This window comes from Lathyrus oleraceus, chromosome 5 (genome assembly GCF_024323335.1).
Source record: "Lathyrus oleraceus cultivar Zhongwan6 chromosome 5, CAAS_Psat_ZW6_1.0, whole genome shotgun sequence".
NCBI lineage: Eukaryota > Viridiplantae > Streptophyta > Magnoliopsida > Fabales > Fabaceae > Lathyrus > Lathyrus oleraceus.
The window spans coordinates 372,522,336-372,540,977 of NC_066583.1; positions in this window are offsets into that span (position 1 = coordinate 372,522,336).

Below are 18,642 nucleotides of genomic sequence, written 5' to 3' on the forward strand. Positions count from 1 at the left end.
TGAATTTATAAGCTTCCAAACTAACAAAGTTTTTGACTCTATTAATCAATCTATAAGTAAATCAATTATGGAAACTCACGCTATTAATGAATCAATTAGGGTTAGATAAGTCATTGCATGATTAGTTAGTTATTGATGCGGTTATTTCTGTTTTGCTGACTCTGCTGTGAAAAATTTGCTAATGACTTGGCTCGATACTTAACATTAGTTACTGATGCTGCCATGTTGGTACTGATAGCTTGGCTCGATGCTTGTTATTAGCTTGGCTTGAATCCTGTTATGGCTTAGTAGCTAAAGAATGTTAGGTAAGTAGGTTAAGTGCTTTGGTAAACTGGATTGCTTTCATTAGTTTGAGAGTCATGAACTGAAATGTGACATAGTTATGCAATCTCAGGAATTCAACCAAGGAAAGTTAGCTGCTAGCTTGGCATTTTGCAGGATGTATCATGAGTTGTTGTAAGGGTTACTTATAAATGTGTGATAGGGGTATTACCTAGTTTCTATTCCCTCTTAGCAAAAGTAGGTTGCATGCGAAACTGATTTTTCTGTCATGCTTTTGTTTGTTATTATGCTGTCAATGGGAAATCGATGGAAAGTTATACTTGTGTTATGGATTGCATGGTATTATGTGATGGCTTTGGACTATGTATGATGAAATTTGTCATGGAAACCAATCTGAGCTAGTGTTGGTGGATCGATACATGTTAATTGTTAGAGTTTTAATCATGTACAAAGCTAGTGGTAGTAAAACCAATGACTTGTCTTGGATTAGTTTCATGTTAAAACAATGGTGTGAATTGAACAACTTTTTATGGAAATTGCTTGATGATTTCTTGATGTCAAATGTGAATGCAGGACTTGGATTTGTCAAGATTTCAAATCAAGATGCAAGACAAGAAACAAATTTCAAGGCATAAAGATCAATTTGGCAAAACATGATCCATGGGGGAAATGGTGACCATGAAAGATCTAGGAATGATGTAATGATTAAGAAGGGATGAATATTAGTTTTTGGGATGAAAAAAAGTGAGGGTTGACTTTGGCCAAAGTTAACCAAAAAGTCAATTGTTGACCAAAGTCAACATTTGGTAAACATGTATTTTTTGTATGTAATGAACATTTATGGATGATAATGAGTTAAATTGGATATCTGAATGAAAATGAATGGATTTAATACATGAACATGTTACTTGAATTTGAACTTGAATGAACATGACTTGTAATGAAATTGACTTAAGTATGAATAGACTTGGACATGTTTGAAATGACTTGGATAAAATCGAACCAAATATCCACAAATTACACGTGAAAGACAGACGCAAAGCCCTTAGCAAGGTCTATAAGATTCAATGCACTAGGGCCTAAACAAAACCCATGGACCAATCAATGATAACATGATAATGATCAGGTGAATGAATGGAAGTAGATGAAGGTTGTGGGACCAAGAACTTGGGCTAGGACTAATGGGCTTAAGCATAAATGAATTAGATTCTAACTAAGGAAACAAAATGAATGCACAATGAACAAGTGGTTGTTGGGTGAACCTTGATCAAGTAGGAGAATCAAACCACAATGAAACTAGGGTTAGGAGGTCATCCAATGAAAAGGAGACAACATTAGGGTTTTGATGACCTGAGGCATGCCATAACGGGGTCTTCTTGAATCCAAGATCCAAAAACTAGGGTTTCCAATGCTACCATATGAAAAATCAAGTCACAAAGCATATTAGGACCATATCCTCCCTGACTAGGGTTTCAAAGAGGCATACACTTCAATCAAGGTATTTGAATCAATTAAGATGCTTCACCAGCAACCCTCAAATGTATGAGCCCACCATTAAGGTTTAGGTAGCCAAGACAAGGCCCAAAGAATATCCACAAGGTCCCATAAACATACCGCCGAGAATTAGGGTTTGAATGATTTGAGGAGTACCATGATGAAGTCTTCTTGAATCCACATCTCAAAGATCAAGCAAATTAGGATTTCACATCCTCTATGATCAGATGAATAACCGAGTCACACCTTTGAGGTTTGATCTACATAGAAACCTTAACTTTGCAAGCCATAGAGCTTTGAATATATAGTGATCAACTACCAAGTGTCAATGAATGAATGACGCACATGAATGAAACAAGAGTGTGTGCAGATGAATCTCAAGTCAAGGGTTGACATGAAAAGGTGAAAAAGGGAGGGCAAATTTTGGGGTATGACACCAACTACGTTAGTTGAGGAGATGGGGGTTGACTGTATGAAGATGCGAATGGAATCTTAATTAGTCATTTCTCAAATAAGAGGAGAGGAACAAGCCAGAGATCCACTGTTACCACAATACCTTAGGATAGCCATCGACAAGTTGGTTAAATTCAAGGTATTCCAGATTTCTCGTGTTCTCCTAGAAGAAAAAACATGAGCCAACGTGTTGTCTCGAATGGACAACACAAGAAGGCCATGGGTTGATCATTTTTCATCCAAGAAAATAAGAATGCACAAAGTATTGAATTCGGATGGAAAGTAGTGGTTGTGGTGGACGTTGTTTCCCTTCCGTCATGGATGACCGTTATCTGAAACTACATAGATACTGGGAGCCTCCCATCAGATTTGTTTGAACTAACCTTGGTGAAGAGAAGAGCAAGAGAATATATGGTGTTCGGAACAACCATGTATAAAAGAGGCTCATCTACACCTTTGATGATGTTTTTAGGAAAAGCATAAGTCGAATACGCTCTTCTGAAGGTACATGTGGGGATAGCCTGACATCATTTGGGAGAAAGGGAATTAGCCAAGAAAATCCTGAGAGTCAAACACTTCTAACTGACCATGTTCAAGGATGCCCATGAGTACTTGAAGAGGTATGACAAATGCAGAAGCATGGAGATATTCTTAATGCCTCAGCCACTAATTTTCTTGTACTGACTCTTGGAGTAAGTCCTAATAGCCAATCAATATTGGATGTATATGTTTTTTGTAGCATGACCTTGATATATATTATTTGTTAATATATATGTTTATTATTTGACATTTTATTTATTATGTTATTTGTATATGACATAATGAAGTCCTTAGAATAATTAGTCAGTATAATGATCTATTAAGTGTGACTTAATCTTGAGATCTCATTAAACATAAAGACTTTATTCTTAAAGTATTTGTAGTCAAGATTTACTATCAAATAGGACAACAACAATGCATAGAGACTATTATATGAGTAGACTGATGATTGTATCTCACAGGTCATAGATATGAGATATCAAATCTTCACGTAGGTATAAATATTATGAGTAATATTTATAATGGACGGATCCGCCATGAGAGTACTACATCATTTGTTACGTAAGTGCCATAAGTTATTCTCATAGTAATAGTGGTGTATACCACCCTTCGACATGAAACCACTATCAATCATAGATGTGAAGTCGAGTACTTTATTGTCAATCAAACATTGTCCGTAATAAGGTGACCATAAAGATGGTTGATGGGTACTTTACAAATTACTCTAAGGGACGTGAGTGACCTATATGAGATTTCTCCCTCCTACATATACGCACTACGCCAAATAAGGGAAAAGAGGGCGCTTATTTTGGCCTATAACAGCGCTTTTAAGCGCCCTCTAATCTGGCGCTGGCATAGGTAAAGACAGCGCTTTGTTTTCCTGGAGAAAGCGCTGTCTAAAGTGGCCACATTATAGTGCGCTTTAAGAAAAAAGCGCCCTCTGGAGTGGTCCATAAAGGGACACCTTAGAGGGCGCTTTCAGGAAAAAGCGCCCTCTAAAGTTGTCAGTGTAAAGTGTTTAGAGGGCGCTTTCTGGAAAAAGCGCCCTCTAAAGTTGTCAATGTAAAGTGTTTAGAGGGCGCTTTCAGGAAGAAGCGCCCTCTAAAGTTGTCATTGTAAAGTGTTTAGAGGGCGCTTTCAGGAAAAAGCGCCCTCTAAAGTTGTCAATGTAAAGTGTTTAGAGGGCGCTTTCAGGAAAAAGCGCCCTCTAAAGTTATCAATGTAAAGTGTTTAGAGGGCGCTTTGTCCAGAAAGCGCCCTCTAAAGTGTTAGTTATTTTAAAAAAATTTGTTTGAAAAACAGTGGATATATATTTAATTGGTAACCTGTTCGCATGCTGCAAAAGTGTAAAATTCATATTGATTTCATCCTTTAATCCAATGTTATACACCATTAATCCATTGATATATACAACATGAATCCATTTATATACAACATTAATCCTCCATATATACAACATTAATATATGATTCTTTGATCAACAATATACAACAACATATTCTCAAAGTACTACAATTAAGAGAATAAAACATAGCAACCAACACCCAGTGACCACTGTATCCAAAAGTTGTCTAGTAGTTCTAACCAATACTAAACAAAAACGCCCATCCACCCATGGTGGCAAACATGTTCTGTATATCCAAAAGCTGTCTAGTAGTTCTATCGCACATCCATACAAAATAAGGCTCAACCAAAACAACAGATGGCAGCATAAGTAGTCCCCTGCAAAAAGAACACGTCCAAATGCAAATAACACAGAACTGTCAAAAGGCGATTGAGCAACAAATAGTAAACAATGGCATAAAGTTAAATGACATAGCTAATATTACCTGAATTCCTGCATGGCTGTTAAGGTAAAAATCAAATTCCCTAGGGTGACAAATGCTGGTGTCTACCACGGTTCCTTTGACAATTTAGAACAACAAAATCAGCAAAAAGTGATAAATTCAAATGATAATATATACCAGCTGCGTTGAGAAATATATTGAAAAAACCTGGCATAATATTTCCACTTCTATCGGTCTCTTTGGGGTTGACAGGAAAGAGACGGGTGTGATGTCTCTTTTGGACCACTACAAAAGTAACTTTAGGTAGATACCCATCCTCTATTGAGACACAAGCCTGATGAAAAAAAATAAAAATTAAACGCATAGAATTTAGTGGTGTATTTTATGAACGACAAAGTAACAAGAAATCAACTTTGAGAAGTCCTAAATTCTGCCTACAATACAGGGCTGCAAAGTTGATGCAACAAAAAACATATAACAATATATGGTAAGTACCTGTATCTCCGACCATATTTTTTCTTTGCCAACCTTCAAGTCCGGACTTCTCCAATTATCACATGTAATCGGAATATGTTGTCGAACAAGGAAACCAATGTAACTTGCCAACATTGAACCCTTATCTTTTGAAGATAGAATTGATATATGTTTAGATGGACATGTTCCATTGTCGTAGAGGGATACTTTCAAATATCCAGCATCATCATCTACGCGAATGAGGCTTGACGACAATAGAGTATCTCCATCTAAACAAATATCCAGCATCATCATTTTACCTGTAAAAAAGAAAACAATTAAAATCAGATGACAAATGTAAAAACAATTAAAATCATAAAAGTCATTTTACCTGTAATAAAGAAAACAATTAAAATCATTTGACCTGTACCTTTTTCACTAAGTTCTCTTTCTTTTCTTGGTTGGAATATGTTCTACATGTCTCTTAACAACACGGACGGTTGGATTGATCCAAATACCCTCATTATGATCATTTCTAATATATGAATCATTTGATATAATATTCTCATCTTGATCATTTCTGGTAAACGATTCAATCTCAACATCAATATCACCTTCATCTCCAGTGTTTTCATCAATTACTTTGTTGGAAAAAAGAACTATAGACCATTTCGTACTTTTCGGATCATTGACATAGAACACTTGTCTAGCTTGAGAGGCTAGAATAAAAGACTCATCTTTGTATCCCACCCTATTAAGATCCACTTGCAAAAATCCTGACTTATCCATTCGAATGCCGTTATTATTTTCAACCCACTTGCAACCAAATATAGGAATCTGAAACTTCTCATAATCAAACACCCAAATGCGCTCGATAACACCAAAATACGACAGATTTGCAAATTTGGGGTTTAAGTCCTTCACACTTGATATGTGCATTGCTTCAGCTACCACGGTGACACCACTATTCTGCATAGTACTTTTATCATCTTGTTCTTTGGTATAAAATGTGTATCCATTAATCGCGTATGCGCTATAAGAAAAAACATGGAAACTTGGACCATATGCTAAGCATCTCAACCTTTCTGTTATTGAAGCGGGATCTGAATAATACTTTGAATAAATATGATCCTTAAACCAAGGTATAAAACATCGATTGTGCTCTCGTACTATCCAATTTTCATTTCTATTGGGATTTAAACCTCGGAGAACATCCATGTGAATTTCAACATACGGCTCAACCTCATTCTCATTGTGCAGAACATACAAATGCACTTGATCCCGTTCGACCCTTGATACTGCCACGATTTTATTTCCAATTAGATTTTTTCCTTCTTTCTTTTCGACAAGCTGAGACTTGGGGAGTCCGATTGACTGAACATTAGACAAATATTCAGTACAAAACTCAATCGCTTCTTCAACAATGTATCTTTCAACCATACAACCTTCTGGTCGACTTCGGTTCTTCACGTACCCTTTTAATATTTTCATATAACGTTCAACAGGGTACATCCATCTCATATAAGCTGGTCCACACAATTGTGTCTCTTTCACAAGATGAACAACTAGATGTACCATTATGTCAAAAAATGATGGAGGAAAAAACATTTCAAGCTCACACAAAGTAATAACGATTTCTTTTTGCAACATTGGTAAGATCGCAGGATTGATCACCTTACTGCAAATTGACTTGAAGAAAGAACACAACTTAGTTATAGAGCTTCTTACTTTTTCTGGAAGAATAGAACATATACCTATTGGGAGAAAATGTTCCATTATAACATGGCAATCATGGGTCTTTAAACTCTTTAACTTGAGGTCTTTCATAGACACAAGTCTTCTAATATCTGAAGAGTACCCTTCTGGAACTTTAACTTCACTTAGAAACTTACACAATGTTTTTTTCTCCTTTCTAGATAGAGTATAAGCAGCAGGCGGTAGATATGTTCGTTTTCCTTTCTTCAAGGGTCCTAATTCAGTTCTTATTCCCATCGCTATCAAGTCCTTTCTTGCCTTAAGGCCATCCTTAGACTTTCCTTGTATATTGAGTAACGTGCCAATAACACTTTCAAATACATTTTTTTCAATATGCATAACATCAAGAAAATGTCTCACATACAAGGACTTCCAATACGGCAATTCAAAAAAAACTGACCTCTTCTTCCACCCACTTTTGACAAGTGTGTGGGCAAAAGGCTTGCCAAACTGAGTATCCAAATCTTTCACCTTTTCAAAAATTTGATCACCCGTCAATATAGGTGGAGCTCTGCCTTGTTCTGTCTCTCCATTGAACGCCTTTCTCCATCCACGGTAGTGATGATTTGAATTTAAGAATCTCCGATGACCGAGAAAGACATTCTTCTGACCAAACTCCAAGCGCTTCCAATCTGTTTTATCTTCACAAACAGGACACGCACATTGACCTTTTATGCTATACCCTGATAGATTTCCGTATGCTGGAAAATCATTAATTGTGCCAAACAACATCGCCCTCAAGTTGAAACTTTCTTTCCTATATCCATCATAAACCTCCACACCGGTCTCCCACAAAATCTTTAAATCTTCGATTAAGGGCTTCAAGTACACGTCTATGTCATTCCCTGGTTGTTTAGGTCCAGAAATCAACATAGACAACATCATGTACTTACGCTTCATACATAGCCATGGAGGTAGGTTATAAATCATAATAATCACAGGCCATGTACTGTGTGAGATACTCTGGATACCGTGTGGGTTCATTCCATCAGTAGATAATGCCAAGCGAAGGTTTCTTGATTCTTCTCCAAATTCAGGATAATCATTATCAATTTTCAACCACTGTGGTGAATCTGCCGGATGTCGATACTTTCCATCTATAATTCTTTCATCTGCATGCCAGGTCAAGTGTCTTGAATCGGTTTCACTACGAAACATGCGTCTAAATCTCGGAATAACAGGAAAATATCACAAGACCTTTGCTGGAGACAACTTGTTCTTATATCGCGAGACACCGCATTTAGGACACTCATTTAACGATGCATACTCATTTCGAAACAAAACGCAATCGTTTGGACATGCATGTATCTTATCATAGCTCATGCCAATAGAGCACAACATCTTTTTGGTCTCATATGTTCGATTGGGAAGAACATTATCCTCAGGAAGCATATCTTTCAAAAGGGCTAATAACTCTGTGAAACTTTTATCCGACCACCCATTGCCCGCCTTTAAGTTGTACAACTTTAATACCGCAGACAATCTTGTGAATTTAGTGCAACCATCATACAAAGGTTTCTCTGCATCACTTACCAACCTCTCAAACATTTCGGGACAATCCTTAAGATCTCCTTCAAGTGCTTCTGCAATCTCTTCAACTCGATCACAATCGTATGTATCTGCGCCTTTATAGTTTGAGGCATAGGTCGTACTATCCCCCGGTTCAACATTCTCGTTACTTTTCTCACCATGCAAATTCCAACATGTATAACTTCGATCAATTCCATGCCTCATTAGATGCGATGTCAACTGAACTGCGTCAACCCGTTTCCCATAACAACAACCCAAGCAAGGACATATCATTCTACTGGGGTCTTCGGCGTGCGCAACGGCAAACTTAACGAATTCTGATACCCCATTCTCGTACTCTCTCGACAACCGATTGGAAGACATCCATGTATTATCCATTACTAATTAGAATAAATAAAAAACAATTTCAGAAGAGTTCAAACACATTTGGACCTAGGTTTCTAAAAACCAACCGTCAATTTCCTAGTGCATCCGCTATCATGGTCGAAACAAACGTAGAAGGAGGAAACGCGCAGTAATAAGGTAAAACAGAAATTGGGCAAAGCTAAAACAAAGCAATAACATAAAACAGTAATTGGGAAAAGCGTGTACCTTTGATGGGTAGAAGGAGGAAACGCGCATGTAGATCTAACAGAGGTGGAAGGAAAACGCCTCAGAACCCTAACGTGAAAAAGAACGCTAATAACAGATAGTGAAATAACAAAACGCGCAGTATGTTATAATTTTAATGTTTACTAAAGGAGACATTAGAGGGCGCTTGTGGAAAAAAAGCGCCCTCTAAAGGGGGCCTAAAAGGGCGCTTATGAAAGCGCTCTCTAAGGCTTTCCAGAAGCGCTTTATAAACTGGAAATGTACATGGACTTAGAGAGCGCTTTTTCAAAAGCGCCCTCTAAGGGTAACCTTAGAGGGCGCTTTCACAAAAGCGCCCTCTATTGTTGTCCCTCCATTTTTTTTTTGGCTTCACTTTAGAGGGCGCTTTGTTACAAAAGCGCCCTCTAAAGGGGGCCTAAGAGGGCGCTTCTAAAAGCGCTCTCTAAGGCTTTCCAAAAGCGCTTTATAAACTGGAAATGCACATGGACTTATAGAGCGCTTTTTTAAAAGTGCCCTCTAAGGGTAACCTTAGAGGGCGTTTTCTAAAAAGCGCCCTGTATTGTTGTCCCTCTATCTCCTCCTTATTTTTTCGCTTCACCTTAGAGGGCGCTTTATTACAAAAGCGCCCTCTAAAGTGCGCTGTCTATTCCAGTTGTTCGCTCCTTATTTTTTCTCTTCACTTTAGAGTGCGCTTTTGTAATAAAGCGCCCTCTAAGGGGCGCTGTCTATTCCAGTTTTTGGCGTAGTGACGGGAGTAATATCCATGGGCCCCTTGATAAAGTATGACTGTAAAATGCATGGTCGTGCTCAAATAAGTCGACATGAGATATTGGGCTTATTGTTATCAAGTATACTGAGGGATCAAGGAATAAAATATTGGACTATACAAGGGTAACACATTCTATTCCTTGTGTTCAATATAGATATAATGGAAAAAGGGTAATTGTACACATGATCATTATCATAGAAAGATTATATCAGATCACACGACAATTTCGTCATTTCAGTAGTAGTGATATGTTGTTAAATACTGCTCATTGTTTATAATATTAAATAGGTAATTTATTAAAATGATTGTCAATGTTACGAGAACTTACCAGGTCACACACATAGAGTACTAATAGTGGAATGAATGATTAAATTAAATAAGATTTAACTTAATTACGTGTTTATAGTATTTAAATTGTTTGATACATTAACACATATATAATTTATTTGATTAAATATAATTTAATTAAATAAATAAGAATTGATAGTCGATTAAATTAAATGTGATTTAGTTTAATTAATATTTTATTTTATTTAATTAAAAGAGTTTAATTAAATATAAATAATATTTATTTTATTAAAATAGTTTAATCAAATAAGATTGAGTTTATTTTGGACAAGTCCAAAATAAGAGCATTAGAGTTTTATTAGTTCTCTATAAATAGAAAAACTTTTTCCCTTACAATCTTAATTGTCAATTTTGTCATTCTCTGAAAAACGATAGTATCGACTTCCACTTTGCACTTGCGTAGACTACGTAGAGACTCTAGTATCTTCCGTCATTCGTGATCAAAGATAAAACACGCTTCAAGAGGTCATTCTTGAGATTTTTTTTTTCAAAATAACCAAATTTTTCAAAAAAATACTAAAATAACCAAGTTTGGTAGAGGATGCGCCAGATGAATTGGCGCATCCCCATACCAATAAGAGGAGGCGCCAGTAGCATTGGCGCATATGCATTGGACCTCATGAGGAGGCGCCAATGCCTCTGGCGCTTGAGTACATTTTGCATGGTGGGCGCCAATTCATCTGGCGCCTGCATGTGATGGTCATGTGGGCGCCAATTCATCTGGCGCCCACGTGGTTTGTGCAATAGATGTTCCGTTTCTATAAATACCACGTCTTGTATACAATTATTTTCACTCAAATTCATCTCTTAATACCATAAGTTTTCTAGTTCAACCATCAATTTCAATTCTCTCTGCTTCAACAATGTCTGCATACATTCAGAAACGAAATGTTGATGTAATATTTTCTGCCGTTGCGGCTCCGATACAGGTTCGACTTTGGAACACAGATACGTTTGAACGTCTTAATCGGACGTTGTACAGTTGGTTAGAGGGAGAAATTGGAGAGGGTGAAAGGATTAGAAGAATACAATGGCTTGTGTCCACGTTCAACCAACACGGAGAAGTGCGTGAATGGGTGGATATTAAGACCGACCAAGACGCTCGTAGGATGATGCATTACATGTTCAAAATTGTTTTGATGGTTGTAGTCGCATAATTTTTGTATTCTAGTTATTTTAATTGTTTGTGTTATTTTTCATGTAATGGTATGTTCTTCACAGACATCTACTATGAAATAAATTTAGTTTTTCATATATTGCAACAAAGGTATTATGAAATAAATTTAGTTTTTCATATATAGCAACAGAGGTACATCTGAATTTATCTGATTGTGCTCATTCCAACACTAGGACAATTATTATGATTGTGACCTGGTTGACGGTATGAACTACATAGTCTAACCATTTTGTTCGTCGTATCCATTTCGGTTCGAATCCGGGTGCTGTTAGGGCGACCCTTTTTCTTCCTTCGCATAACTTCGTTGTGTCAGACGATTTCCCCTTGATATTCTGGCCAATAATCCTCTTTTCCCACCACCAAAAAACTAATTTTATAAACATTTGTAAGGCTGGCGACTTTGTAAACTTCAGATAGCAAGTAGGATGGATCCCTTCGAACCTTTGAGCACGCCGCAATGACATGAGAGCAGGGGGTACGAAAGGCTTGGAACCTTCCGCAGTCGCACCAACCTCTATCTAGTTCGACTCTGTACTGTTCCATCGGCATACCCTCATTGTGATCCATGGACTCGGCAACACTAAACCAACCTTTAGTTTAGTCAAATACTAGCCTGAAATATGTAGCCTACACCATATTGCAACACTGAACAACTGTCCAGATTGCAACACTGAACTCCATTTTGAGCGTCTAGTTTCAAACAACGCTCCTAGCCTGAAATATGTAGCCTGCACCAAAGCGGTTATTGGTAGGTTACGGATGCCTTTGAAGACAGAGTTCATTGATTCCACAAGATTTGTTGTCATGTGGCCCCAACACTGACCGTTGTCGTATGCCCTAGTCCACTTCTCCAATGGAATACTATTGATCCACCGTACCGCGTCTTCGTTCGACAATCTTATTTCCTCGTGGTAGTGTTTGAAAGAAGGTTCTGATAATGCATAACCTGCATTGACAACCTTCTTACGCAACGTCTTATCTTTGATTTCCCGCATGAAATTCTGAGCAATATGTCTAATACAAAACACATGTGTCGAAGGAGGATTTTGTCAGCCATTGTCAATGTTATTATATGCACTGATGATTGAGGGGTGTCTATCAGAGATCAAACACAAGTTAGGCTGAGGCGCAACGTGCAATCGGAGATTTCTTAGGAAAAAACTTCATCCCTCAGCAGTCTCCCCTTTAACTAGGGCAAAGGTGATTGGAAAAATATTGTTGTTTCCATCTTGTGCCACTGCCATCAGTAACGTTCCTTTGTATTTTCCATACAACCATGTACCATCAATTTGTATAATTGGTTTACAGAAAGAAGAACCTATGATACACGGTTGATACGCCCAGAATAGACGGTGAAATATTCTATTTCCAACAGCACACGTACCATCTGGTGTATATGCGGGCAATGTTTCCATCTTGACAATTGTCCCGGGAACATAGTGTTTTAGAGCCAACAGGTATTTTGGAAGTTGTTTGTAAGACTCCTCCCAATTGCCAAACACTTTTTCAACAACTTTTTTTCTAGCTATCCATGCTTTCCTATATGATGGAGTGTACTCGTACCCTGCCCTAATATGGGAGATTATTGTACTCACCTTTAACGACGGATTGTCGCCAATGACAAATAACATTTCATCGCATATTAGCTGAGAGCTTAATTTACGATGATCCTGCATTGGATTTGTCAGCATGCATGTGTGATCTGGACCCATTGATCCAATCTCCCAAGACTCGCTCCTCTTCCGGTACGAAGCTGACAACCTAAAAAGGCAGTGCTCATTCAGACAATAAAATTTAAACCTCGATGCGTCAGTTCTGTCAACTCTGAAATTAGCTGATAGTTGCATGTGGAATTTCTTAATGGCTTTTACACGTTCCTCTTTTGTGCGAAATGTGTCTCCTTGTTTCAGAGATCCTTGCATTTGCACGTAAGAATTGTACCATACATCTGCCGAAGGTTCATCTGAACCCAAATTTAGCCTTGTCATGTGTTAGGGTGGGCAATATACATGACTTGCTGGTATTGGCTCCTCTTCCTCTTCAGCATTCACCATCGAATCAACCATGATCTCAGGTTCCTCTTCTTCGTCGTCTGGAACATTCACCTCAGCTTGTTCGTCATCAGTCTCACAAAACACTTGTGACTGATCAATGTACCGAGACTCCTGTTGTTGATGTGGTAATTTATACAACTCTATATTGTTGTAACTGGATTGTTCGTGACTGCCAAACATATGTTGAACATCATCATCATCTCGAATCTTCTTCTGATAAAATTTTACTTGGTTTTCAGCAAACCAAACCGGATTTTTCTAGATGATCTGACCCACATTATTGCACTGCAATTTCTTTTCTATTCTTTGTTTCAGATGTGAAAAATTTTATCGCCGGTTTATTGTAAACTGAGTCACCTATGTGTCTCAAAAACAAAAACCGAACAACTGATGATCAAATATTTCACCTTGACATGGGCACTGATCATGTAATGTTGAGTGGAAGACATTATGTTGAAATATTAAATATGTAGATAGTTTGAATGGAATTGAAATTGAATGCATCGCTAAGTTGTTCACCTGCACAACATAAATAGCTTGGTCATTGGTAAGATGGTTGTTGCATTGATAACTTGGTCATTGTTTGTACAGACTTGACCATGCATGCAGTAGAAGGAATCCAGCACGCAGAGAAAAGATTGAAAAGAATACACATGTGCCAAGGAATCAAAGAATCTCTGAGCACTGAGCCCTAAGATTCCAACCTAGGCGCCCATTCCTTAGGCGCCATAAAGTAACTGAGGCGCCAAAGGGTTGGGCGCCTCTTCACAAAACTACACTTAGGTGCCACTAGGAAGGGCGCCCCTTCCAATTACCCTACACTAAGGCGCCAAGAGGAAGGGCGCCTCTTCCTTGCATGTGAGAAATCACATGTAGGCGTCAAACTCAAGGGCTCATCTTCCCTTGCATGTGCTTTCTTCACATGCGCCAAGAAGATTCCTCACATGCTACCTTTCTCTTCCATTCTGAATTTTGTCATTCTCTTGTCTCCTCTTGCCTTTCCATTTTCCATGCAACCAATCACACTCTTTTTAGGTTCCAAACCTACTCAGTCATTCATCTATAAATAGTCTCTCATATCAACAATATCAAATCATCTTCATCAATACTCAATTATTTTCTTCTACCACACTTCTTTCATCTACCAAACTCAAGCTTTGCAAATTCAAATCGTGTCTTTGTTGACTATGGGCGATGAACATAGAGGCGCAATCGAGAATATCTAGGCATTTGTATGTTATCTCTCTCTTTTAGTTTCTATTTTTGGATTATTACTTATAGATATCTTTTTTGTGTTAGACTTTTGTTATGTCTCTCTTTTGAGTTTCTATTCTTGGATTACTTCTAATAGATATCTTTTTTATGTTATACCTTTGTTGTCTCTTTTTTTTTAGTTTCTATTTTTGTATTACTTCTAATAGATATCTTCTTTATGTTATACCTTTGTAATCTCTCTCTTTTTAGTTTCTATTTTTGGAATACTTCTTATAGATGCGTGTTTGTTGAGTTTGTATTTCTTCTTCTAATTGTATTTTCTTACTTTTTTGTTATTAGGATCCGAAGCGGTTTAGATGCCGTGTACATGAATATGTACCCCACGATCTTTAATAGAACCATATATTAGAGGATGTGGATTTGGAAATGTACTAAACATTGTTTCATACTCGGTGGACTACAAGTTCATTCTGGATTTGTTGGAGAGGTGGATACCCGAGACCCACACATTTCACCTTCTGATTGGTGAGAGTACCATCACACTTGAGGACGTGTACATGTTGTTGGGTCTCCGTATAGACGGAAAGACAGTGAATGGGCGAGTTAACCAAGACAACAATATATGCTATGAATTATTGGGTGCCCCTTTGTTAGACGACGAAACTGAGGGAGACACATCCGATCAAGCAAGGGGACAAGGTATAATTTAAAATACCTAAAACAATATTATGCTAGTATATTATTGTCCGACGATTCAACCGAGTATGAGAAAATAATAAAATCTCGATGTTACATTATGATTTTATTTGGTAACTTTTGTTTCCAGAAAGTACAAGTAATTATGTGAATATAATGTATTTACCTTTATTACGCAACATTAATAAGGTAGGGTTCAACTGTGTTGGCCCATCTATATAGTGCAATGTGTAGAACTGCAAAAAAAAATACCTGTACTTTTTTTTCATGTGCTTATTTGCTTCAAGCTTGGGGGTGGTCGAGAATGCCGTCGCTCGCCCCCGATAAATGAGCGCCCATTTGTGTTCCCGTTTGCAACCAAGTAAGTCTAACACTTTACCATTCACCATTTAGTTGATTATATTTATTATTATGATTAACAGTAAATAATATTTTTCACTTCTTTTTATTATCTTAGGTGGTCAGTTAGGGGAATGAACTACAATAGGTGTCTGAAACACGCTATTGTAGTCTATCGAAATCTATTGGACCACATTGGACATGACGATGTAATAATCCTACCGAACTATATTTTAATTTAAAATTACTTCTCAAATTATTTTCCATCTAACCATTTGGTTTTGTTTTACAGTTTGTTTGGAGGCCATATATGGGTCTGAATTATGATGTGAACCATGACGATGATGTAGTTTGGACAGGGAAGACACCGATTATCCGATTCACTACGGTGGAAATGCACCAAAGTGATCGGGTCAAACTGCAGTTCGGAATGCTACAACATATTCCAGAATCTCCCACGTGTTTGGGGAATTAGCATCAAAAAAGGGTCGATGCACAAAGAGATTATTCTGACTAGAGAGACTTCGCAAAAGACATGTGTCGTCAATGGAGGAATCGACGACAACACATCTTGAACGAACCAGTCATCCAAGGTGCAAGACCCACTCAACAATATATGGCATGGTTTAGGTTTGTAACAACTCATCAATTTGTATCTGAGCTGCGATATTTGATGGATCCATGCCAACTTGCTTCGTCATCGTATGCCCCACATCAATTCGCCACCCAACACCAATGTGAACCCACTCAAACCCAACAACCAACCACACAACATCAACCAAACACCCAACATCGCAACCTGTTCATGCCAACCACCCAACAATCAACCATCCAACGTCGCAATCCATTAATACCACCCACCCAAACACAAAACCAAGAATCAAACCATGCAACCACAACCGTCTATAGCCCAGATGATTCATATAGGTCACTTCATCATAGCCCCCCACCAATGAACACCCAATCATTGTTTAACTATAGTACGCCCCAGGAACCAATGCTTCGTTACTTTCGTCGGACCTTCCAACTAGCCATCGCTCGATCAGGTCAGCACCCAAAGACCACCAACACCTCAAGAAAATCGTGGGAGACCTCGGAGACAAACTAACACACCGGAATGTGGAACCGGGGGACGTTATAATCGGGCAAGTCATTAGTTTTTTGTCTGTCCAATGTAACCAATTATTACATATTTAATAAAAAAAATTCATTATTATTTCTTATGTACTAAATAATAAATATTAAATGTTAAAAATAAAAAAAAAATTAAATTTTTTATAAACTAAATAAGTATAAAAAAATTGAAAAAATAATAGGGGGTGTATGCGCCAGATGAATTGGCGCATACATCCACCATGAAAATGCACTCAGGTGCCAGAGGCATTGGCGCCTCCTCATGAGGGCCAATGCAGGCGCCACAAGCATTGGTGCCTCCTCATGAGACCCAATGCGTGTGCGCCAATGCTCTTGGAGCCTACTCTTATTGGTATAGGGGTGTGCCAATTCATCTGGCGCATCCTCTGCCAAACTTGGTTATTTTGTTTTTTTTTTGAAAAATTGGTTATTTTCGATTTTTTTTTGAAAAATTTGGTTATTTTGAAAAAAAAATCCATTCTTGAATCTTTATTTTTATTTTTGATTAATAGTTTAATCAAGATCTGATCATCAAAAATATTCCGTTAAGAGGATCAATTTTAAAAAAAAATAACTTTTAAATCTCTGATATCAGAGCTATTAATTCGAATATTTTGCATGTATGATGATATTATATGATGATATAATCATATTAATATGAATTTAACATTTTAAAAAATTCTCGTAACGTTGCAGTATTCATGCTAGTTTTGTTATTTTAATCGTGCATATTCAAAATTGGTCAATCGATAATTATCGCATATGCATTTCGATAATGTGTTGATATTGGCTCATCTGATTAAAATTCAAATTTTCAAGAGAGATTGCAATGTTGTCGTAGTGTTATGTTTGTCGGACACTGATTGACGTAACATGTTTGCATCCATTGCACTTTTGTTTGTTATTTCTTAAGAGATTAAAGGTAGTGCACTATCAGTGTAAACTTTCTTTACACTATCATCCAATAGAATTATAACGTTCTGCCATGTCATACAAGTATTTTAAAATTAAACATATGATTTGGCGGGATACACGTCTCTGATTGGTTGACAGTGTAAAAATAATTTAACTGTCAGTGCATAGTCTTTTTTCTCATTTCTTAATGGCATATTCATAATTTTTTCCTCTTCTTAATTTTACATAATATATGAAATATATGTGAAATTGTAACTTTGTGAATAAGAGCAACGTTCTGTTACCGTGAGTTTTACTTGTCTGTATGCTTTTCGAGATGCTGGTGCTGAAGAGTAACACATTTGTTGGTTTTATATAATAACAATAATAATGATATACCAATAATAATAGTTTAATGTTATTAATTATAAATCATAATAAAATAATAAAGTATTTATTATTTAATATTAAATATTGTTTATATAATTTGGATGTTCGTTATTCATAATTTTTTTTGATCAGATATTTGTATGGTGAAACAACGATATTTCGATCATCCATAAGTGATATAAATATAATTGATAAACTTATATATGATATAAATATTTCTAATGCGAAGTTAGTGTATTTGATACACTATTTTGTTTAATCCATTTAATTAGTATAATAATTGTTATACATTTGAATGATCAATGTACATTCTACTTCGGAATTCGATATTTGTATGGTGAAACAATGACACTTAGATTAATCATATTGGATAATAGATCATTATATTTAGATGGTATGAAAGCTTTTGGATTAGAGTTTGTGACGGTGGAGGAGTTGTGCCTTTAGGGTTCGTAAAAAACGTCAAGTGTTGATGCATCAATATTTATAAATCGATAATTTATTATTATTTATTATTTAATTATTTATTAGAGTTAAATATGTTTGTGGTCCTCATAAATACCGCATTTCACTTTTAGTCCCTTCAAAATTTTCCTTCAAAGAATGGTCCTCCTAAAAATTTTCATCCGCACTTTTGGTCCCTCCTGCTAAAACTGTTGTTAATTTTGTCGCTAAGTAGTCAACCGTCGCTTCTTTTATCGTTAAGTTAACAAAATCGTCACTAAGTTGCAGGAGAGACCA